General features: G+C 53.4%; 1 protein-coding gene and 1 long non-coding RNA gene across 3 annotated transcripts in view; one reads left to right on the plus strand and one right to left on the minus strand.

The window, feature by feature from the left end:
• CNOT12 (CCR4-NOT transcription complex subunit 12) overlaps positions 1–22,665 on the minus strand; it is a 381,414-nt gene extending 358,749 nt beyond the window's left edge. The window contains exon 1 of one of the 2 annotated variants that reach the window (XR_015307571.1): positions 22,518–22,664. The gene's annotated coding sequence lies outside the window, so the exon portion shown is untranslated. Of the gene's footprint in view, positions 1–22,517 lie in introns of both variants that reach the window. The other variant, XM_086953347.1, reaches the window with a different exon arrangement.
• LOC147736600 (uncharacterized) lies at positions 808–6,574 on the plus strand. The gene is made up of 3 exons (XR_015307623.1): positions 808–1,116; positions 4,922–5,677; positions 5,812–6,574. It is a non-coding gene; the product is annotated as an uncharacterized LOC147736600 (long non-coding RNA).
• Positions 22,666–23,625: the final 960 nt, after the last annotated feature.

Here is a 23,625-nt window from a genome sequence, read left to right on the forward strand (position 1 = left end):
ATCAGCGTCTCCCACAGCGTCTCACGGTCCACTAGATCGAATGATGCGCGTAAGTCCACGAAACAGCAGAACAGACTTCTTCTCTGCTCGATAAACTTCCGCGCAATGGACCAGAGCGCGAACCAGTGGTTGACCGTTGAGGGCCCCTCCTTAACACCCCCCCCTGTTCTGGGGGCACAACCTGATTTACTTCTGGTAAGTCCTTGAGTCTTTCCAATATTACTTTGGCGAATAACTTTTCTACTATATCTAGAAGATTAATTAATCTGTAGTTCTTCTGGGCTTTTGTGTCTCCATTTTTGTAGATGGGTTTTATGATTGCTCCGCTCAAGTTTTCTGGTATAATGCCTGTATTAAGTATTCCCAGGAACATTTTTGAAAAGATCTCTGCCCACCACTCTGGCCTATTTTTTATAATCACTGCAGGAAGATTATCTGGGCCAGCGGCCAGCGGCCCGAGTCAGGGTTAAGTTAGGTATCATTTTTTTAATATTACTGGGGGTAAAGTGTTCCTTGGTTTCCTCCCTCACTCCTGGGCATAATATGGAACTTATTCTCTCTGTTACTGGCCAATTTCCATAAATCTCCCCAGATATCTTACCCAGTCATCTTCTGGTACCATGCAATTCAAGAGCCCTGCTGGATTGCCTGAGCTTTCGTGGACCAATTTCCAACAGCCTTTCAAATCTTTAGAATCTATTGCAGCTAACAATTTTGCCCATTAACTCTCTTTATAGGTCCTTTTTTTATTTCTTATAATCATTTTATATTTAATCCTTAATTTCTGGAGGTTGTGGAAGGATTCTCCATTAGCATTCGTATTCGGAATATTTTCTAATGAATGGGTCTGCTGTACAGAAGCTCATTTTCCAATGTATTCCTCTGATATACGGGTTGTGAGCCGCCTACGGTAGTGTACCTTGACCTAAAGAACTATATCTCTTTGTTTTTGTCTTACTCCATAAATTTCAGTGCTCAGGGTGTAATGGTCACTACCTTTTACTCTTACCACCTCAAAGTGCTTAATTAATTCAAAATGTCAAGAATGTATAAACACATAGTCGATTGGCAGGCTTGCTGGCCTATCTCAAAAGTACGCTTTGCTGGTCTATCTGCGTCAGTCAAGTCCAGTCAAGTCAAAAAAATTTGTATAGCGCACTACATACCCAGAGGGTTTCAAGGCGCTTAGGAAGGGCAGGAGGATGGTATAGAGACAAAATATCGACTCCAAAATATCGACTGGACATAATATCGAGTTTATAATATAGACTGGACAAAATATCGACTGGACATAATATCGACTACAAAAATATCGTTTTTCAGGTAAGTGAAGTAATATCGACTGTATAAAATATAGATAGCAAAAATATCGATTTTTTAATAATATATAATATTTTATAGTGTATTTTTATGTAATAATATGTGTGAATAGTGTGTATTAATGTTATAAAATATTTTATTACATGAATTTTGTTTTTATAATAATTGCGTAATGTAATTCTGTAGCGGGTTGTGGGTTTATAGGGGAATAGGGTGGGAAGTAATTTAATAATAATTAATTAATTAATATATGTTTGTTAATATTTTTAATTAATAATTAATTGATAATTAATTAATATTAATTAGTTAATTAATTAATATAATTTTGAACATATTTTGTATTAGTAAATAATTGTTAATTAATTAATTGTAATTAGTTAATTACATTAATTAGAGTACATTTTTAATATATATAATTTTGTGTAATTTTTAAGTAATTAATTTTGAAAAAATAATATTAATTATTAAAATAATTACAGCTAATGTTATAATATATTTACTTTATTGTTATTGTTAATTAATAATTAATTGCTAATTAAATAATATTGATACATTTTGGGTAAAGGAGCATTTTTAGGGTTCAGGGTCAGTTTTCAGTTCATGGGTAAAGGGGTATTTTTAGGGTTCAGGGTCAGTTTTCAGTTCATGGGTAAAGGGGTATTTTTAGGGTTCAGGATCAGTTTTCAGTTCATGGGTAAAGGGGTATTTTTAGGGTTCAGGGTCAGTTTTCAGTTCATGGGTAAAGGGGTATTTTTAGGGTTCAGGGTCAGTTTTCAGTTCATGGGTAAAGGGGTATTTTTAGGGTTCAGGGTCAGTTTTCAGTTCATGGGTAAAGGGGTATTTTTAGGGTTCAGGGTCAGTTTTCAGTTCATGGGTAAAGGGGCATTTTTAGGGTTCAGGGTCAGTTTTCAGTTTTTGGGTAAAGGGGCATTTTTAGGGTTCAGGGTCAGTTTTCAGTTTTTGGGTAAAGGGGTATTTTTAGGGTTCAGGGTCAGTTTTGGGTTTTTGGGTAAAGGGGTATTTTTAGGGTTCAGGGTCAGTTTTGGGTTTTTGGGTAAAGGGGTATTTTTAGGGTTCAGGGTCAATAAATAAGATTTAAAAAAATTATTTTTATTATTTTCATTTATTATTTAATTATTATAATTTAATTTAAGTCGTTTTAAGTATATTTTAGTAATTACAATTTAATATTAATTTAATTTAACACTGTTTTTAATAAAGTCGATATTTTTTACATCTATATTTTTGTTAACGATATTTTGTACTCGATATTTTTGTACTTACCTGTTTGTAGATACAAACTCGATATTTTGACTGTCGATATTTTGTCCACGATATTTTGGCAACTCGATATTTTGTCCGTCGATATTATTTCAGTGATCCCAGGAGGATTATTTGTCAAATATCCACGTTTTAAGCTGCTTTCTGAACGCTAGGTGGTTCTGGGTGAGGCGAAGGTAAGCGGGGAGTGAGTTCCATGTTTTAGCAGCCAGGTATGAAAAGGATCTGCCTCCCATGGTGGTCTTGTTGATGCGAGGTATAGTAGCGAGGGCTTGGCTGGAAGAGCGTAGTTGGCGGGAGGGGGTGTAGAAGGACAGTCGAGAGTTGAGGCAATCTGGTCCGATGTCGTAGAGTGATTTGTGTGCGTGGGTAAGCAGTCGGAAAGTGATTCTCTTATTGACGGGTAGCCAGTGGAGGTCTTTAAGGTGGCCAGAGATGTGTTCGTTGCGTGGGATATCTAATATGAGTCTGGCTGAGGCGTTTTGGATTCGTTGGAGTTTCTTCTGGAGTTTAGCGGTGGTACCTGCGTAGAGGGTGTTTCCGTAGTCCAGTCGGCTCGTGACCAGAGCATGGGTGACTGTTTTCCTTGTTTCGGAGGGGATCCAGCGAAATGTTTTTTTGAGCATGCGAAGAATGTTGAAGCAGGAAGAGGATACGGCGCTGACTTGTCTGTTCATTGAGAGTGAAGAATATAGGATGACGCCAAGGTTCCGTGCGTGGTCTGTCGGGATGGGTGCTTTTCCGAGGGCTTCCGGCCACCAGGAGTCGTCCCAAGCAGAGGGGGATGTGCCTAAGATGAGGACTTCTGTTTTGTCTGAGTTCAGTTTCAGACGGCTTTGTTTCATCCATTCGGCAACTTCTTTCATTCCTTCGTGTAGGTTAGTTTTGGCGGTGCTGGGGTCATTGGTGAGAGAAAGGATCAGTTGAGTGTCGTCCGCGTAAGAGATGATGTTGAGGTTGTGTTGGCGTGCGATGGCCGCGAGGGGGCTCATGTATACGTTGAAGAGGGTGGGACTGAGTGAGGATCCTTGAGGTACGCCGCAGATGACTTCAGAGGCCTCGGACTTGAATGGAGGAAGGCGGACTCTCTGGGTTCTTCCGGTGAGGAACGAGGTGATCCATTCAAGTGCTTTTCCTTGAATTCCGATGTTATTGAGGCGTTGTAGAAGGGTGCTGTGGCAGACTGTATCGAATGCTGCAGAGAGGTCGAGGAGGATGAGGGCGACTGTGTCTCCATTGTCCAGTAGAGTTCGAATGTCGTCTGTTGCTGCGATGAGGGCGGTCTCAGTGCTGTGTTTTGCTCGGAAGCCAGATTGTGAGGGGTCGAGGGATTTGTTGGCTTCGAGGAAGGCGGCGAGCTGGTTGTTGACGGCTTTCTCGATGACTTTGGCCGGGAATGGAAGAAGCGAGATGGGGCGGTAATTTTTGAGTTCGGTGGGGTCCGCTGTTGGTTTTTTCAGAAGGGCGGTGAGTTCAGCGTGTTTCCAGTCTTCTGGGAAGGTAGCGGAGTTAAAGGAGCAGTTGATGACGTCTCGGAGGTGCGGTGCTATGACGGAGTCTGCTTTGTTGAAGATGTGGTGAGGGCATGGGTCTGTGGGGGAACCTGAGTGGATGGAATTCATCAGGCGGATGGTGTCCTCAGTGGAGATTGGGTTCCAGGCGTTAAGGGTGTTCACGGGGGGAAGATGGTCAGCAGATGGTGGGGTGGGTTGGTTTCCGGGTTGGTTGTCAAAGCTGTTGTGGATGTCTGCAATCTTGTTGTGGAAAAAAGAGGCTAGGGAGTCGCAGAGGGTTTGAGAGGGGGTGATGTCGTTGGAATTGGCCGAGGGATTGGAAAATTCCTTGACGATGTTGAAAAGTTCCTTGCTGTTGTGGGCGTTGTTGTCAAGTCGATCCTTGAATGCTGTTTTCTTGGCTTTTCGGATCAGTTGGTGGTGAGTGCGGGTGGCGCTTTTGAAGGCGTCCTTGGTGCTGGTGGTTGGGTCTTTTTTCCAGGCCTTTTCAAGGGAACGGCAGAGTTTCTTGGACTTCTTGAGATCATCGTTGAACCATGAGGCTTTCTTGCTGCCAGGTTTACTTTGACGTTTTTTCAGTGGAGCTAAGGTGTCGGCGGTGTTGGATAACCATAGGGTGAGGTTGGCGGTGGCTTCGTTAGCGTTAGAAGAGAGGGCTGGGGTGTTTTGAAGGAGCGATGCGGAGATTTGGTCCGTGGTGATTTTGTTCCAGTTTCTTTGCAGGGTAGGTTGGAGGTGGATGTTGGGTTTTGGTTTGTTGTAGGTGAAGTGAACGCAGCTGTGGTCAGTCCAGAGGAGCTCCGTAGTCCATTCTGCCATTCACGCAGACTAAGCCCATTGAGCCCAAAGATTGTCCTTGAGCCATATCTTGTGTCGACATATCCCCTCTCGGAAATATGGCATCCTTTATCTTATAGGAAATCAACAATTCTTTACACCGTGGATCAATCCTACAAGGGTCTAATTTGGGATTGAAGTCACCCAGCACAAATAGTACATCTTTCTGGTAATTTTCGGTCAGAGTTAACATTTCTTCTTTTAGTTTCTCCAGTTCTGCCTTATATTCATTCTCTTTCCCCTTCTGTATATATACATTTACAATGACTATACCTTCATATCGTGGGTTGTGATTCGACAGCAACACTCTACATCCTATTGCCCATTTGCATTTTACTTCCAAAAGATCTACATTCTTGGCAATTTTTGTAGAGATCAATGTCATTTGCCCTCCTGAAGGTCTGCCAAAATGTTTCTTTCTCGCTACTTTCATCTGTTGGTTAAACCCTTTGATTGCTAGGGCTTTGTCGCACAGCCAGGTCTCCTGCAAACACACAATCTCGTTGCTGTTGATAGCATCTTTAAAGCTTTCCTGATTTTATAATGTATTGTATCCATTTATGTTCCAGGATCATATGGCCAGGCTGTGCGACGACCCTAACTCCTAATCGACCTCACTTAGGCACCCATCTTCCTCCTATCCAGGGGATGCTAGGGTCTATATCTATTTCCAGCTAGTATACCTTCTCCAACTCTCTCTGTTTCCTTCCATCTTAACCACATGCGTGCGGGGGTTATTTTTGCGCTACACGGCTTTTTTCCAAAAGCCGCGTTACATGACGAGCTCAGCTCGTCATCAGCACACGACCACTGTGGCTGATGACGAGCTGAGCTCGTCATCAGCATCGAAGGGGTTAAGGTACTTTCAAGATCGCCGCAAGACTGGTCCTCGAGACTGGTCCTCAGCACCTGCGCACACTCCACTGGCTCCCCATCGAAGCTAGAGTCACCTTCAAGATGCTCACCCATGCCCACAAGGCCCTCCACGACACCGGACCAGCATACCTGAACAGCCGACTCAAATTCCATGCACCCCAGAGGACCCTGCGATCAGGCCAGCTCTCCTACGCCGAGGTCCCCCGCACCAGAAAGACCAGATCGGAGGCCGCTCCTTCCTCGCGTCCCGAGCCTGGAACGCCGTGCCGCTCCACCTCAGACAGACAACATCGCTGCCCTTCTTTGCAAAAAACCTCAAAACCTGGCTTTTCGACAGACCCCCGCTTGATGGACTGGAGCCTGCCAACCCCTCCCCCCTTCCCAGCGCCTTGAGACCCTTACAGGTGAGTCGTTGCGCTTAACAAATGCCTGATTGATTGATCTTCCTTATTATCCCAGCAGGTATCGATCATCCTTACCTGCCTTGAACCCAGCCCGGCTTGATCCATAAGGCATGGCCTCTCGTGCCTGTTATGCTCTATCATTTCTACCCTTTTTACGAGTCTAATTCCATCCTTATGCAGCTCGTGTTCTGCATTTACTAAGACTGACTTTACCAGCCCCGAGTAAAGGAATAACCCCAGGTCCTGACTATCTTTTAACACTAACCCTTGTGGCCCCCCTGTGGATCGTCCTCCCTTCTTCCTTGATGTTCTAATTCCTTGCCTTTCTCCATTTGTCCTCTAAAGCTTCTGGGGCCCGATTCACAGAACTAACTTAAGACAAAATCCTAAACTTACTACTTTTGGTATTCACAGAAGTTAGGATTCTGTCTTAAATCTGTCTTAAGTGTGTCTTAAGTCTGTCTTAAGACAAAATCCTAACTTCTGTAAATACCAAAAGTAGTAAGTTCAGGAATTTGTCTTAAGTTAGTTCTGTGAATCGGGCCCCCAGATCCTACTCGCATGCTCCTCTCCGTCCTCCTTTCCTTGTCACCCTCTTCTATGTCCACCCGGTATGTTCTAGTACCACCGTCTGCATACGTGCTTTCGCGTCACCTCAGGGAGAGGAAGCGCTACATAAAGGCACACTTCTGTGCTTCGCAGCACTACCCGACAGTGAGCATTCTAACACGTACAGGGAGTGTTACAACCAGGCCCCCTGGAATTATACGGCAGAGGAGGACCAAACTATTCTGAATGGTTGACCAAAATATGCAGCAAGAAAAGGCCAAATTATGTGGCATCACGCGGCATATTTTGGAATAGAGTTACCTGATTATTTCTATTTTTAAACTCAGTAACACTGTATGGACATTAGTTGCAGAGGCATAACAAAGGCCCCCGCAGTGTGGGTGGGGGCGAGCTCGAGGGGTCTCCGTCAGCACAGTACCCTGGCCTGAGAGCTTGCACTTTGCAAGCAGGGCGGGGGGCACTGATTGCTTGTACCACATTAGTACCAGTTTAACACCCAAATATACCAACAAGAAACAGAAAGGAGACCAGCCCGCTTTGGAAAGGGCCGTGCACTGCGCGGCAACGCGTGTGGCTGCATTTTAGTCACTTTTTGAGCCAGAAACGAACTTGTTTAAATCTGCAGATTATGTCACAGATGATGAATTATGCGGCAAATGCAAAAAACCTAGAATTATGCGAATATCGGGCCGGCCGCACAAGCCCTGGTTATACCTGCCTTACCCGTGACAAGATGAGAGGTGCAGTGCCCGGCTTCTTGGCATGAAGAAACCCGGAAGAACGAAGTCCTCATTACGTCCCTGACCCCCCCCCCCCACCCTCCCCACCACACACACACCTCCCAACGTACAGGTATGCCGCCGTGTCCTCCTCCCTGCAGGACACGGCATACCTGTCTCTCAAGCCAAGTCTGGGGCGGCCTTTAACATATGAGAGGCCCCCCCACACCCGCCCCTTTATCACACTACAACTTTGTGCTCCCAGAAACCCTCGCGGCGCTCAGGGAACGGATGGCAGGACTCCCAGTCCCGGCGGGCCGCACCCTTCCCGCCCCTCCCCCTCCCTGGCTGGGGAGGCTCAGGCTCTGATAAAACACGAGTCCAGGGGCGGCATGGGGTGCACGTGTGCTACACCTGTGCGTGAGCAGGGTCACTGGGCGGCGCCAGGGCAATGCCCTGGAAATGCCAGCACAGCACCTTGTTGCCAGCAGAGAGGCCACAAATCGAGGGGGACTGAAGGGGGTTTACAACAGGATGTTGTGTCCCTGCTGTATGGGGGCTGAGAGGCACTCCTCCCCTCGGGGGCAGTCTCAGCCTGGCACCCAGGGTGAGAGTCACTCCTCCCCTCGGGGGTGCAGTCTCAGCCTGGCACCCAGAGGGAGAGTCGCTCCTCCCCTCGGGGGCAGTCTCAGCCTGGCACCCAGGATGAGAGTCACTCCTCCCTCTGGGGGGTGCAGTCTCAGCCTGGCACCCAGGGTGAGGGCCACTCCATCCTCTGGGGTGCAGTCTCAGCCTGGCACCCAGGGTGAGGGTCACTCCTGCCTCCGGGGTGCAGTCTCAGCCTGGGACCCCAGGGTGAGAGTCACTCCTCCCCTCGGGGGCAGTCTCAGCCTGGCACCCAGGGTGAGAGTCACTCCATCCTCCGGGGGGCAGTCTCTGCCTGGCACCCAGGGTGAGAGTCACTCCTCCCCTCGGGGGTGCAGTCTCAGCCTGGCACCCAGGGTGAGAGTCACTCCTCCCCTCGGGGGCATGCTCAGCCTGGCACACCAGGGTGAGAGTCACTCCATCCTCCGGGGGGCAGTCTCTGCCTGGCACCCAGGGTGAGAGTCACTCCTCCCCTCGGGGGTGCAGTCTCAGCTTGGCACCCAGGGTGAGAGTCACTCCTCCCCTCGGGGGCATGCTCAGCCTGGCACACCAGTGTGAGAGTCACTCCATCCTCCGGGGGGCAGTCTCTGCCTGGCTCCCAGGGTGAGAGACACTCCTCCCCTCGGGTGTGCAGTCTCAGCCTGGCACCCAGGGTGAAAGTCACTCCTCCCCTCGGGGTGCACTCTCAGCCTGGCACCCAGGGTGAGAGTCACTCCTCCCCTCGGGGGCATGCTCAGCCTGGCACCCAGGGTGAGAGTCACTCCTCCCCTCGGGGGCATGCTCAGCCTGGCACACCAGGGTGAGAGTCACTCCATCCTCCGGGGGGCAGTCTCTGCCTGGCACCCAGGGTGAGAGTCACTCCTCCCCTCGGGGGTGCAGTCTCAGCCTGGCACCCAGGGTGAGAGTCACTCCTCCCCTCGGGGGCATGCTCAGCCTGGCACCCAGGGTGAGAGTCACTCCTCCCCTCCGGGGTGTAATCTCTGCCTGGCACACCAGGGTGAGAGTCACTCCATCCTCCGGGGGGCAGTCTCTGCCTGGCACCCAGGGTGAGAGTCACTCCTCCCCTCGGGGGTGCAGTCTCAGCCTGGCACCCAGGGTGAAAGTCACTCCTCCCCTCGGGGTGCACTCTCAGCCTGGCACCCAGGGTGAGAGTCACTCCTCCCCTCGGGGGCATGCTCAGCCTGGCACCCAGGGTGAGAGTCACTCCTCCCCTCGGGGGCATGCTCAGCCTGGCACACCAGGGTGAGAGTCACTCCATCCTCCGGGGGGCAGTCTCTGCCTGGCACCCAGGGTGAGAGTCACTCCTCCCCTCGGGCGTGCAGTCTCAGCCTGGCACCCAGGGTGAGAGTCACTCCTCCCCTCGGGGGCATGCTCAGCCTGGCACACCAGGGTGAGAGTCACTCCATCCTCCGGGGGGCAGTCTCTGCCTGGCACCCAGGGTGAGAGTCACTCCTCCCCTCGGGGGTGCAGTCTCAGCCTGGCACCCAGGGTGAAAGTCACTCCTCCCCTCGGGGTGCACTCTCAGCCTGGCACCCAGGGTGACAGTCACTCCTCCCTCGGGGATGCAGTCTCAGCCTGGCACCCAGGGTGAGAGTCACTCCTCTTCCGGGGTGCAGTCTCAGCCTGGCACCCAGGGTGAAAGTCACTCCTCCCCTTGGGGTGCACTCTCAGCCTGGCACCCAGGGTGAGACTCACTCCTCTTCCGGGGTGCAGTCTCAGCCTGGCACCCAGGGTGAAAGTCACTCCTCCCCTCGGGGTGCACTCTCAGCCTGGCACCCAGGGTGAGAGTCACTCCTCTTCCGGGGTGCAGTCTCTGCCTGGCACCCCAGGGTGAGAGTCACTCCATCCTCCGGGGTGCAGTCTCAGCCTGGCACCCAGGGTGAGAGTCACTCCTCTTCCGGGGTGCAGTCTCTGCCTGGCACCCAGGGTGAGAGTCACTCCTCCCCTCGGGGGTGCAGTCTCAGCCTGGCACTCCAGGGTGAGAGTCACTCCTCCCCTCGGGGGTGCAGTCTCAGCCTGGCACTCCAGGGTGAGAGTCACTCCATCCTCCGGGGTGCAGTCTCAGCCTGGCACCCAGGGTGAGAGTCACTCCTCTTCCGGGGTGCAGTCTCTGCCTGGCACCCCAGGGTGAGAGTCACTCCATCCTCCGGGGTGCAGTCTCAGCCTGGCACCCAGGGTGAGAGTGACTCCCCCCCCTCCGGGGTGCAGTCTCAGCCTGGCACCCAGGGTGAGAGTCACTCCTCTTCCGGGGTGCAGTCTCTGCCTGGCACTCAGGGTGAGAGTGACTCCCCCCCTCCGGGGTGCAGTCTCAGCCTGGCACCCAGGGTGAGAGTCACTCCTCTTCCGGGGTGCAGTCTCTGCCTGGCACCCCAGGGTGAGAGTCACTCCATCCTCTGGGGTGCAGTCTCAGCCTGGCACCTAGGGTGAGAGTCACTCCTCCCCTCAGGGTGCACTCTCAGCCTGGCACTCAGGGTGAGAGTCACTCCTCCCTCCGGGGTGCAGTCTCAGCCTGGCACCCAGGGTGAAAGTCACTCCTCTTCCGGGGTGCAGTCTCTGCCTGGCAACCCAGGGTGAGAGTCACTCCATCCTGCGGGGTGCAGTCTCAGCCTGGCACCTAGGGTGAGAGTCACTCCTCCCTCCGGGGGGCAGTCTCAGCCTGGCACCCAGGGTGAGGGTCACTCCTCCCTCCGGGATGCAGTCTCAGCCTGGCACCCAGGGTGAGGGTCACTCCATCCTGCGGGGTGCAGTCTCAGCCTGGGACCCCAGGGTGAGAGTCACTCCTCCTCCGGGGTGCAGTCTCAGCCTGGCCCCCCAGGGTGAGTCACTCCTCCCCTCGGGGGTGCAGTCTCAGCCTGGCACCCAGGGTGAGGGTCACTCCTCCCTCCGGGATGCAGTCTCAGCCTAGCACCCAGGGTGAGGGTCACTCCTCCCTCCGGGGGGCAGTCTCAGCCTGGGACCCCAGGGTGAGAGTCACTCCTCCTCCGGGGTGCAGTCTCAGCCTGGCACCCAGGGTGAGAGTCAATCCTCCTCCGGGGTGCTGTGAATCACTCCTCCCCTCCGGGGTGCAGTCTCAGCCTGGCACCCAGGGTGAGAGTCACTCCTCCCCCTCCAGGGTGCAGCCTGCAATCTCAGCCTTGCACCACAGGGTGAGGCTCACTCCTCCCCTCCGGGGTGCAGTCTCAGCCTATCACCTAAAGGTCAGAGTCACTCCAGCCCTCCAGAGACCTCTGAGTGCGGCCACGTCCGGGGTGCAGTCTCAGCCTGGCACCCAGGGTGAGAGTCACTCCCTCCCTCCGGGGTGCAGTCTCAGCCTGGCACCCAGGGTGAGAGTCACTCCTCCCTCAGGGGTGCAATCTCAGCCTGGCACCCAGGGTGAGAGTCACTCCATCCTCAGGGGTGCAGTCTCAGCCTGGTCCCCCAGGGTGAGTCACTCCCTCCCTCTGGGGGGCAGTCTCAGCCTGGCACCCCAGGGTGAGAGTCAATCCTCCTCCGGGGTGCAGTCTCAGCCTGGCCCCCCAGGGTGAGTCACTCCTCCCCTCCTGGGTGAGAGTCACTCCTCCCTTCCGGGGTGCAGTCTCAGCCTGGCACCCAGGATGCGAGTCACTCCTCCCCTCCGGGGTGTAGTCTCAGCCTGGCACCCAGGGTGAGAGTCACTCCTCCCTCCGGGGTGCAGTCTCAGCCTGACACCCAGGGTGAGGGTCACTCCATCCTGCGGGGTGCAGTCTCAGCCTGGCACCCAGGGTGCGAGTCACTCCTCCCCTCCGGGGTGGAGTCTCAGCCTGGCACCCAGGGTGAGGGTCACTCCTCCCTCCGGGATGCAGTCTCAGCCTGGCACCCAGGGTGAGGGTCACTCCATCCTGCGGGGTGCAGTCTCAGCCTGGCACCCAGGGCGAGGGTCACTCCTCCCTCCAGGGTGTAGTCTCAGCCTGGCACCCAGGGTGAGAGTCACTCCTCCCTCCGGGGTGCAGTCTCAGCCTGGCCCCCCAGGGTGAGTCACTCCTCCCCTCGGGGGTGCAGTCCCAGCCTAGCAACCAGGGTGATAGTCATTCCTCCCTCCGGGGTGCAGTCTCAGCCTGGCCCCCCAGGATGAGAGTCACTCCATCCTCCGGGGTGCAGTCTCAGCCTGGCACCCAGGGTGAGGGTCACTCCTCCCTCCGGGATGCAGTCTCAGCCTGGCACCCAGGGTGAGGGTCACTCCATCCTGCGGGATGCAGTCTCAGCCTGGCACCCAGGGCGAGGGTCACTCCTACCTCCGGGGTGTAGTCTCAGCCTGGCACCCAGGGTGAAAGTCACTCCTCCCTCGGGGGTGCAGTCTCAGCCTGGCCCCCCAGGGTGAGTCACTCCTCCCCTCGGGGGTGCAGTCCCAGCCTAGCACCCAGGGTGATAGTCACTCCTCCCTCCGGGGTGCAGTCTCAGCCTGGCCCCCCAGGGTGAGAGTCACTCCATCCTCCGGGGTGCAGTCTCAGCCTGGCACCCAGGGTGAGGGTCACTCCTCCCCCCGGGATGCAGTCTCAGCCTGGCACCCAGGGTGATAATCACTCCTCCCTCCGGGGTGCAGTCTCAGCCTGGCCCCCCAGAGTGCGAGTCACTCCTCCCCTCTGGGGTGTAGTCTCAGCCTGGCACCCAGGTTGAGGGTCACTCCTCCCTCCGGGATGCAGTCTCAGCCTGGCACCCAGGGTGAGGGTCACTCCATCCTGCGGGGTGCAGTCTCAGCCTGGCACCCAGGGCGAGGGTCACTCCTCCCTCCGGGGTGTAGTCTCAGCCTGGCACCCAGGGTGAGAATCACTCCTCCCTCCGGGGTGCAGTCTCAGCCTGGCCCCCAGGGTGAGTCACTCCTCCCCTCGGGGGTGCAGTCTCAGCCTGGCACCCAGGGTGAGGGTCACTCCTCCCTCCGGGATGCAGTCTCAGCCTAGCACCCAGGGTGATAGTCACTCCTCCCTCCGGGGTGCAGTCTCAGCCTGGCCCCCCGGGGTGAGAGTCACTCCATCCTCCGGGGTGCAGTCTCAGCCTGGCACCCAGGGTGAGAGTCACTCCTTTCTCCGGGGTGCAGTCTCAGCCTGGCCCCCCAGGGTGAGAGTCACTCCATCCCCTGGGGTGCAGTCTCTGCCTGGCACCCAGGGTGAGGGTCACTCCTCCCTCCGGGATGCAGTCTCAGCCTAGCACCCAGGGTGATAGTCACTCCTCCCTCCGGGGTGCAGTCTCAGCCTGGCCCCCCAGGGTGAGAGTCACTCCATCCTCTGGGGTGCAGTCTCAGCCTGGCACCCAGGGTGAGGGTCACTCCTCCCCTCGGGGGTGCAGTCCCAGCCTAGCACCCAGGGTGATAGTCACTCCTCCCTCCGGGGTGCAGTCTCAGCCTGGCCCCCCAGGGTGCGAGTCACCCCTCCCCTCCGGGGTGTAGTCTCAGCCTGGCACCCAGGGTGAGGGTCACTCCTCCCTCCGGGATGCAGTCTCAGCCTGGCACCCAGGGTGAGGGTCACTCCATCCTGCGGGGTGCAGTCTCAGCCTGGCACCCAGGGTGCGAGTCACTCCTCCCCTCCGGGGTGTAGTCTCAGCCTGGCACCCAGGGTGAGAGTCACTCCTCCCTCCGGGGTGCAGTCTCAGCCTGGCCCCCCAGGGTGAGTCACTCCTCCCCTCGGGGGTGTAGTCCCAGCCTAGCACCCAGGGTGATAGTCACTCCTCCCTCCGGGGTGCAGTCTCAGCCTGGCCCCCCAGGGTGAGAGTCACTCCATCCTCCGGGGTGCAGTTTCTGCCGGGCACCCAGGGTGAGGGTCACTCCATCCTCTGGTGTGCAATCTCAGCCTGGCCCCCCAGGGTGAGTCACTCCTCCCTCCGGGGGGGCAGTCTCAGCCTGGCACCCAGGGTTAGAGTCCCTCCTCCCTCCGGGGGGGGCTGCCTCAGCCTGGCACACAGGGTGAAAGTCACTCCTCCTCTTCGGGGTGCAGTCTCAGCCAGGCACTCCAGGGTGAGAGTCACTCCCCTCCGGAGTCTTCTGAGTGAGTAACACATGCCGCTGCTGCTATCTTTAAGGCGGTGGCGTTTGTTGTCACACCTGTGACCGGTGGCTAGGCATCCTTACCAGGCACGCCTCCTAATGGAAGGCTTCAAGATACAGACATGCTGACCACACCCTTGAACACAGGTACATGCCCTGTCAAACACAGGCGCACTCCAGGCTGTGATGAAAGGACTTCTACAGGGCTCACACCAAAAAAGTGAACGGCTGAACGGAATTACACCAGATTTGGCGAAATGGTAGGGACTGGTGACCAGTTAATCTGTAACAGATTTGACAATAATCGCCGGCCCTTGTATCAGATATTTTTTCTTCGTTTCTCTCTGTATGTAAATCTCTTTCCTGACAGGTAATTTACAGTGTTGTATTTTATTGCAATGGCGATGAGCAGACTTCATCACACGAGCCTCCACAGCAGAAGTAGCGCATAAACTGTTTATGCGCTACTTTTGCTGTGGAGGCTCGTTTGGACTGGTGACTGGTCACAAATACGGTCAAAATTGGTCGAGTGAAAGTGCATCAGATATATATAAAAACATTGTGAGCCCTGAAGAAGTCGGTGTGTGGCCGAAACGCGTTGGCGGTTGCATAACGGTTTAAAAAAAAGACAAAGAACGGATAAAGATCAATAAGAAATATATATCATCTACTTGTCTTTGTGCGACAACTGTACTGTGAATCTGTTAATTGTTTGACTTTTGAAAAAAAGTGTGCTGGGCTAATTGTTTCAGTAGTATATTTCTCAAGACTCCATCTGGAATATTGTGTCCCATTCTGAACACCACATCCGGAGTATAATAGTACAGTTCACAAGTCCAGAACTGGAATATTATGTCCAGTTCGGGACACCACACCTGGAGTATAGTTCTCAAGGCCGCATCTGGAATATTAAATCCAGTCCACGATACCACATCTGCAGTGTTTTGGAACATTTCTCAAGGCTGCACCTGGAATATTATGTCCAATTCTGAAGACTACATCTGGAGTATAGTAGTACAGCTTTCTAGGTCACATATTGTGTCCAGTGCCAGATGCCACATCTGCAGTGCAGTTGTATATTTCTCAAGGCTGCACCTGGAATGTTGTGTCCCATTCTGAACACCACATCCGGAGTATAGTAGTACAGTTCTCAAGTCCACATCTGGAATAATATGTCCAGTTCGGGACACCACACCTGGAGTATAGTAGTACAGTTCTCAAGGCCACATCTGGAATAATATGTCCAGTTCGGGACACCACACCTGGAGTATAGTAGTACAGTTCTCAAGGCCACATCTGGAAATTATATCCAGTCCTGGATGCCACATCTGCAGTGTTTTGGAAGATTTTTCAAGGCTGCATTTGGAATATTGTGTCCAGTTCTGAACACCACATCTGGAGTATAGTGGTACAGCTCTCTGGGCCACATATTGTGTCCAGTGCCAGATGCCACATCTGCAGTGCAGTAGTATATTTCTCAAGGCAGAATCTGGAATATTGAGTCCCATTCTGAACACCACATCCAGAGTATAGTAGTACAGTTCTCAAGTCCACATCTGGAATATTATGTTACATTCGGGACACCACACCTGGAGTATAGTAGTACAGTTCTCAAAACCACAATTGGAATATTGTGACCACTTCTGTCTACCACATCTGGAGTGTAGTAGTACAGTTCTCAAAACCACATCTGGAATATTGTGACTAGTTCTAGCTACCACATCTAGAGTATAGTAGTACAGTTCTCAAAACCACATCTGGAATATTGTGACCAGTTCTGGCTACCACATCTGGAGTGTAGTAGTACAGTTTCGTTTTCAAAACCGCACGTGGAATATTGTATCCAGTTCTAGACACCACATCTGGAGTGTAGCAGTACAATTCTCAGGGCCTCATCTGGGATATTGTGTCCAGTTCTGGACACCACATCTAGAGTATAGTAGTACAGTTCTCAAGGTCACATCTGGAATCTTGTGTCCAGGCCTGGATGCCACATCTGGAGTGTAGTAGTACAGTTCTCAAGGCCACATCTGGAATATTATATCCAGTCCTGGATGCCACATCTGCAGTGTTTTGGAACATTTCTCAAGGCTGCATCTGGAATATTGTGTCCAGTTCTGAACACTACATCTCGATATAGTAGTACAGCTCTCTGGGCCACATATTGTGTTCAGTGCCAGATGCCACATCTGCAGTGCAGTAGTATATTTCTCAAGGCTGCATCTGGAATATTGTGTCCCATTCAGAACACCACATCCGGAGTATAGTAGTACAGTTCTCAAGTGCACATCTGGAATATTATGTCCAGTTCGGACACCACACCTGGAGTGTAGCGGTACAGTTCTCAATACCTCATCTGGAATATTGTCTAGAGTGTTTTAGGACAGTTCTCAAGGCTGCATCTGGAATATTGTATCCAGTTCTGAACACAACATCTGGAGTTTAGTAGTACAGATCTCAAGACCACATCTGGATATTTTGTCCAGTACCAGATGCCACATCAGTAGGGTAGTACTAGAATTCTCAAGGCTGCACCTGGAGTACTGTGACCGGTTCTGATAACCACATCTGTAGTGTAGTAGTACAGTTCTCAAGGCCACATCTGGAATATTATATCCAGTCGTGGATGCCACATCTGCAGTGTTTTGGAACATTTCTCAAGGCTGCATCTGGAATAGTGTGTCCAGTTCTGAACACTACATCTGGAGTATAGTAGTACAGATCTCAAGGCCACATCTGGATATTGTGTCCAGTACCAGATGCTACATCTGTAGGGTAGTATTACAATTCTCAAGGCTGCATCTGGAATACTGAGACTGGTTCTGAATACCACATCAGGAGTGTAGTAGTACAGTTCCAAAACTGCATCTGGAATATTGTGTCCAACTCCGAACACCATTTCTGTAGTGTTGTAATACAGTTCTCAATCTGGAATATTGTGTCCAGTTCTGGGCACCACACCCGGAGTGTAGCAGTACAGTTCGCAAGGTCTCTCTGGAATATTGTATCCAGTTCTGAACACCACTTCTGGACTGATGTGGCCTGATCTGGTAAATTGTGGCCAGTTCTACACACCACATCTGGACTGCTGTTGCATCAACTGGAATATTGTATCCAGTTCTGAACACCACATCTGGACTACTGTTGCATCAGCTGGAATATTGTGTCCAGTTCTGAACACCAGATGTGGACTGCTTGGGCCTCGCCTGGAATATTGTGGCCAGTTCTGCACACCAGATCTGGACTGCTGTGGCCTCACCTGGAATATTGCGACCGGTTCTGAATACCACATCTGGATGACACCCAGCTCATCCTCTCACACAACAAGGAACCCAACATCACCAGGCACAAATTCCATGAAGGGATGAAAGCTGTCACCACCTGAATGAAGAACAGCTGCCTGAAAATTAACTCCGAAATAACAGAAGTCCTCATCCTTGGCTCCACCCCCTCAGCATTGAATGACACCTGCTGGCCCCCCATCCTCGGAAACCCCGCACCTGACAGATCACGCACAAAGCCTCAGCATTATACTGGACTCATTAGTCACTATGAACAGCCTGATCAGCCCCATATCCTCGGCCTGCTTCAACACCCTCCGCATACTCCGGAATACCTTCAGCTAGATCGCCCCTGAATCCAGAAAAACCGTCACACACGCCCTCACCACTAGCAGATTCGACTACTGCAACCCCATTTATGCCGGAATCAACAAAAAAACTATTTTGCAAGCTCCAGACCATCCAGAACGCGTCAGCCAGACTGATCCTAGACATCCCCCGGCACAACCACATCACCCAACACCTCAGCGACCACCTGTGGCTCCCCATCGAAAGAAGAAGAAACCTTCAAGCTCCTCACTCATGCATACAAGGCCCTCCACAACATCAGACCAGCATACCTAAACAACCGCCTCTCCTTCCACGCACCCAAGAGACACCTCCGGTCAGCTGAGCTCTCTCTGGCCACCGTTCCACGCATCTACAAGACCAGAACGGAGGGGGGGGGAGTCCTTCTCCTACCTCGCAGGCAAGGCCTAGACGACCCCCCCCCCCCCCCACCTCTACCTCCAGCAAAGCCCTGCACTGCTCCAGTTCAGGAAGTACCTTATGACCTGGCTCTTCAGATGACCCCAGCACCCTGTGGAGCACCACCCCCCCCTCAACCCCCGCCCCTCCCCCCCCCCCCCCCCCCCCACCTCCCAGTGCCTTCAGACCCTCACGGGTGAGTAGCTGCGCTATACAAACCCCTGACTGAACGATCTGCTGTGGCTGCATCTGGAATTTTGTGTCCAGTTCTAAACGCCACATCTTGACTGCTGTGGCCACAGCTAAAATATTGTGTCCAGCTCTAAACATCACATCTGAAGGACTGTGGCCTCATCAGGAATATTGTGTCAAGTTCTGATCACCACATCTGGACTGCTGTGGCTGCAGCTGGAATATTGTGTCCAGTTCTAAACAGCACAACTGGACTGCTGTGGCCTCATATGGAATATTGTGTCCAGCTCTAAACATCACATCTGGAGTACTGTGGCCTCATCTGGAATATTGTGTCAAGTTCTGATCACCACATCTGGACTGCTGTGGCTGCAGCTGGAATATTGTGTCCAGTTCTAAACGCCACAACTGGACTGCTGTGGCCTCATATGGAATATTGTGTCCAGCTCTAAACATCACATCTGGAGTACTGTGGCCTCATCTGGAATATTGTGTCCAGTTCTAAACATCACATCTAGACTGCTGTGGCCGCAGCTGGAATATTGTGTCCAGTTCTGAACACCACATCTAGACTGCTGTGGCTGCAGCTGGAATATTGTGTCCAGTCCTGAACACCACTTCTGGACTGATGTTGCCTGATCTGGAATATTATGTCCAGTTCTGAACACCACTTCTGGACTGCTGTGGCCTCGTCTGGAATAGTGTGTCCAGTTCTGAACACCACATCTGGACTGCTGGGGCCTCATCTGGAATATTTTGTCCAGTTCTGAAGACCAAATCTGGACTGCTGTGGCCGCGGCTGGAATATTGTGTCCTGTTCTGAACACCACTTCTTGACTGCTGCGGCCTCGACTGGAATATTGTGTCCATCTCTAAACATGACATCTGGACTGCTGTGGCCTCATCTGGAATATTGTGTCCAGTTCTGAACACCACATCTGGACTGCTGTGGCCTCATCTGGAATATTGAGTCCAGTTCTGAACACCACATCTGGACTGCTGTGGCCGCAGCTGGAATATTTTGTCCAGTTCTGAACATCACATCTGGACTGCTGTGGCCGCAGCTGGAATATTTTGTCCAGTTCTGAACACCACTTCAGGACTGCTGTGGCCTCGTCTGGAATATTGTGTCCAGCTCTAAACTTCACATCTGGAGTACTGTGGCCTCATCTGGAATACTGTGTCCAGTTCTGAACACCACATCTGGACTGCTATGGCCTCATCTGGAATATTGAGTCCAGTTCTGCACACCGCATCTGGACTGATGTGGCCTCACCTGGAATATTGTGTCCAGTTCTGAACACCACATCTGGACTGCTGTGGCCGCAGCTGGAATATTTTGTCCAGTTCTGAACACCACTTCAAGACTGCTGTGGCCTCGTCTGGAATATTGTGTCTAGCTCTAAACATCACATCTGGAGTACTGTGGCCTCGTCTGGAATATTGTGTCCAGTTCTGAACACCACATCTGGACTGCTGTGGCCTCATCTGGAATATTGTGTCCAGTTCTGAATACCACATCTGGACTGCTGTGGCCTCGTCTGGAATATTGTGTCCAGTTCTGAACACCACATCTGGACTGCTGTGGCCTCGTCTGGAATATTGTGTCCAGTTCTGAACACCACTTCTGGACTGCTGTGGCCTCATCTGGAATATTGTGTCCAGTTCTGAACACCACATCTGGACTGCTGTGGCCTCATCTGGAATATTATGTCCAGTTCTGAACACTACTTCTGGACTGCTGTAGCCGCAGCTGGAAAATAGTGTCCAGTTCTGAATACCACATCTGGACTGCTGTGGCCTCGTCTGGAATATTGTGTCCAGTTCTGAACACCACATCTGGACTGCTGTGGCCTCGTCTGGAATATTGTGTCCAGTTCTGAACACCACTTCTGGACTGCTGTGGCCTCTTATGGAATATTGTGTCCAGTTCTGAACACCACATCTGGACTGCTGTGGCCCCCATCTGGAAAATTGTGTCCAGTTCTGAACACCACATCTGGACTGCTGTGGTCTCATCTGGAATATTGTGTTCAGTTCTGAACACCACTTCTGGACTGCTGTGGCCTCTTATGGAATATTGTGTCCAGTTCTGAACACCACATCTGGACTGCTGTGGCCCCCATCTGGAAAATTGTGTCCAGTTCTGAACACCACATCTGGACTGCTGTGGTCTCATCTGGAATATTGTGTCCAGTTCTGAACACCACATCTGGACTGCTGTGGCCTCGTCTGGAATATTGTGTCCAGTTCTGAACACCACTTCTGGACTGCTGTGGCCTCTTATGGAATATTGTGTCCAGTTCTGAACACCACATCTGGACTGCTGTGGCCCCCATCTGGAAAATTGTGTCCAGTTCTGAACACCACATCTGGACTGCTGTGGTCTCATCTGGAATATTGTGTCCAGTTCTGAACACCACATCTGGACTGCTGTGGCCCCATCTGGAAAATTGTGTTCAGTTCTGAACACCACATCTGGACTGCGGTAGCACACTTTGGGGGAACATATCTGAAGTCTGAGGCATTGCGCGACCCCTGTGCACACAGGGAAGGAGGTCGTGCGCATTCTAGAGGCTCGTGCGTTTTACAAAGTGCATTTATTACATAAACAGGAGGCCTGGGAAGGCCCGAGGGACCGGCCGTGCGTGCGGAAGGGTCAGACGGGGGTCCTGCACGCTCTTCGTGTCGTGCTCCTCACGCCCTCCTCCCCCCCCCCCCCCGTATATCTTCTTCTCTGCTTCCTTCCTCTCCTTCCGTTCTCCACTCCTCCCTTTCGCTGTTTTCTCTCCTGTCTCCTTTCTTCTTCATTCTCAATCCCCCTCCTTTTCTCCCTCTTCCTGCGCCTCTCTGCCACCTTTTCCCCTTTCTCGATCTCACTTTCTCTGTCACTCTTGTATCTCCTTCCCTTTGATTCCTACCCGCCCTGTGCGTCTCTCTGCGTTGCGTTCTCTCTTTTCCTTATCCTCCCTCTCAAGTTCCTGTCCCTTGTTCCAGGCCTCTGTCGCTCCTCTTTCCTCTCCCCCTCCGGCTCCTTTCTCTTTTCTTCTCTCGCCCTGGCTGCCTCCTCTCTTCCCATCTCTTCTCCCCTCTTCCTCCTCATTCTCGTGTCACCTCCAGGGCTCTGCCTCCTCCCCCCTGAGCCTGTGTACACAGTCACACATGGAAAGGGAGGCACCCGGGATTGCAACACTCCAGCCGTCTGTGAGTCACAGCAGGGCGGCGGGCACTGCCCCAGACTCTGCCCCGCAGCCCAGCCCCCTGGGGGGCTCAGCTCCGCGGGGTGCGCTTCGCACCCAGGCCCCCTGGGCGGGCGGGGGCTGACGGCGGTGGCAAGGGGCAAATAATTATTATAGCATGTTCCCCAGAAAACCCCTTATGCGCTCCAGCACCCCGCACCCCTGACACGGCTGCACGACACCCCTTGCGTGTATCGCTGCCCCCCCCTTCACTAAAGCTGCTGCACCCCCCACGGAGCCTCCAGCACCCATGCACCTTTGCCCTGCACCGTGGCAGGGCCGCCAAAGTTCCTGGCTATCCCCCTCCTCTCTGGGAGTGCCTGCACGCCCCTCCCTGGGGTCACACGGCCGTCCCCAGGGAGATGGTGGACCTCTCTCCCTGGGGGGGGGGGGGGGGCTGCTGCACCCCTGTCCCCGGGAAACCCGGCACACAAGGGGTATATGCACCTGTGACCCTGGGATCACTTCTGCCCCCCACTCCCTGTGGTGCCGGCACCTCTCTCCACAGCGCCCCGAGAGCGGCTGCACCCTGCCCCAGGGCTCACCCATGACACCAGGGGTGTATGCACCTCTCCCCCTGGGGTCCCCTTCCCCTCTCTCCCCAGTGTCACCCTCCGGTGGGGGCTGCACCTCTGCCCCAGGGTCACCCGCCGCACCGGGGCGCCTGCACCCCTGCCCCAAGGCTCACCCCCTGCACCAGGGGTGTATGCACGCACCTCTGCCCCTGAGAGAGCCTCTCTCTCTAGGGTCACCCCCTGTAGTGTCTGCACCTCTCTCCACAGCGCCTTGAGGGCGGCTGCACCCCTGCCCCAGGGCGCACCCCCCGCACCGGGCGCCTGTCCCTCCCCCAGGGCTCGCCCCGCTGTGCCGACGGACAGATGTGACCCCTCCCCTCCTTACCTGGCCCTCCTCGGGGGTTCCTCTCCCCCCACCTCCGGTGTCCCCCTCCTCTCGCCGCTCCCACCTTCCTCTGCTCTCTCCCTTCACGTTTCCCTGCTCCGCTTCCTCCTTCACGCCCCCTCGCACCTCCTCCCTCATTCCCTCCCATGGCAGCCTCCCTCGATCCCTCCCCGCCCCGGCTCCTTCACTCCCTCCGCCCTCTGTCCCTTCTTTCTATCCACAAATCCCTCCCCCGTTCACACCCTCCTTCCCCTGCTCCAACCTTCACTCCCTCCCTCCTTCACACGCTCCCTCCTTCACCGTCTCTCTCCTTCACTCCCTCCCTCTTTCACAAGCGCCCTCCTTCAGGCGCTCCCTCTTCACGCGTCCCTCCTTCACACGTTCTCTCCTTCCCCTGCTCCAACCTTCACTCCCTCCCTCCTTCCCCTGCTCCCTCCTTCATTCGCTCCCTCCTTCACGCGCTCCCTCCTTCCCTCCCTCGTTCACTCCCTCCTTTCCCCCGCTCCCTCCTTCCCCCCTCCCTCCTTCACACGTTCTCTCCTTCCACTGCTCCAACCTTCCCTCCCTCCCTCCCTCTTTTCCTCCTTCCCCCGCTCCCGCCTTCCCTCCCTCGGTGAGGGAAATTCCTTTGCTGTTGTCGCCAGGGCAGCAAACAGGATTCTGTCACGAGAGAGCCAAGATCACACATCTGGAGAGGATCTCCCCCAATCTCTGCCTCGCAGCTGCCCCCCCCTGCACCCCTCTCCGTCCCTGTCTCCAGCCCACCTCCTATTCCCACGCCCATCATCCTCAGCCCCCTCCCTCTTCTCTTTCCCATTCCCTCTTACTCCCGACCAGATCTGACCCCCGCCCTCCACAATCTCCCCAGCTCAACCCTTTCCTTATTTACAGCTATCTCCCACTTCACTCTGTCTTTCTTCCCTGTCTCTACCTCTCCTACACCATTCCCTTCTCCATCTCTCTTCCTTTCCCACTTCTCTTTCTCAGTTTCTCTTTTTATGCCCCCTCTCTCTATTTCTCCTTTCTTTCTCACTAATTCTCTCTTTCTCGTTTGCTGCCTCTTACTTTCTCTCTCTGTCTCCCTCTCTCTATAGTCACCTTTCTTCGC

This window comes from Lissotriton vulgaris, chromosome 1_2 (assembly GCF_964263255.1).
Source record: "Lissotriton vulgaris chromosome 1_2, aLisVul1.2, whole genome shotgun sequence".
NCBI lineage: Eukaryota > Metazoa > Chordata > Amphibia > Caudata > Salamandridae > Lissotriton > Lissotriton vulgaris.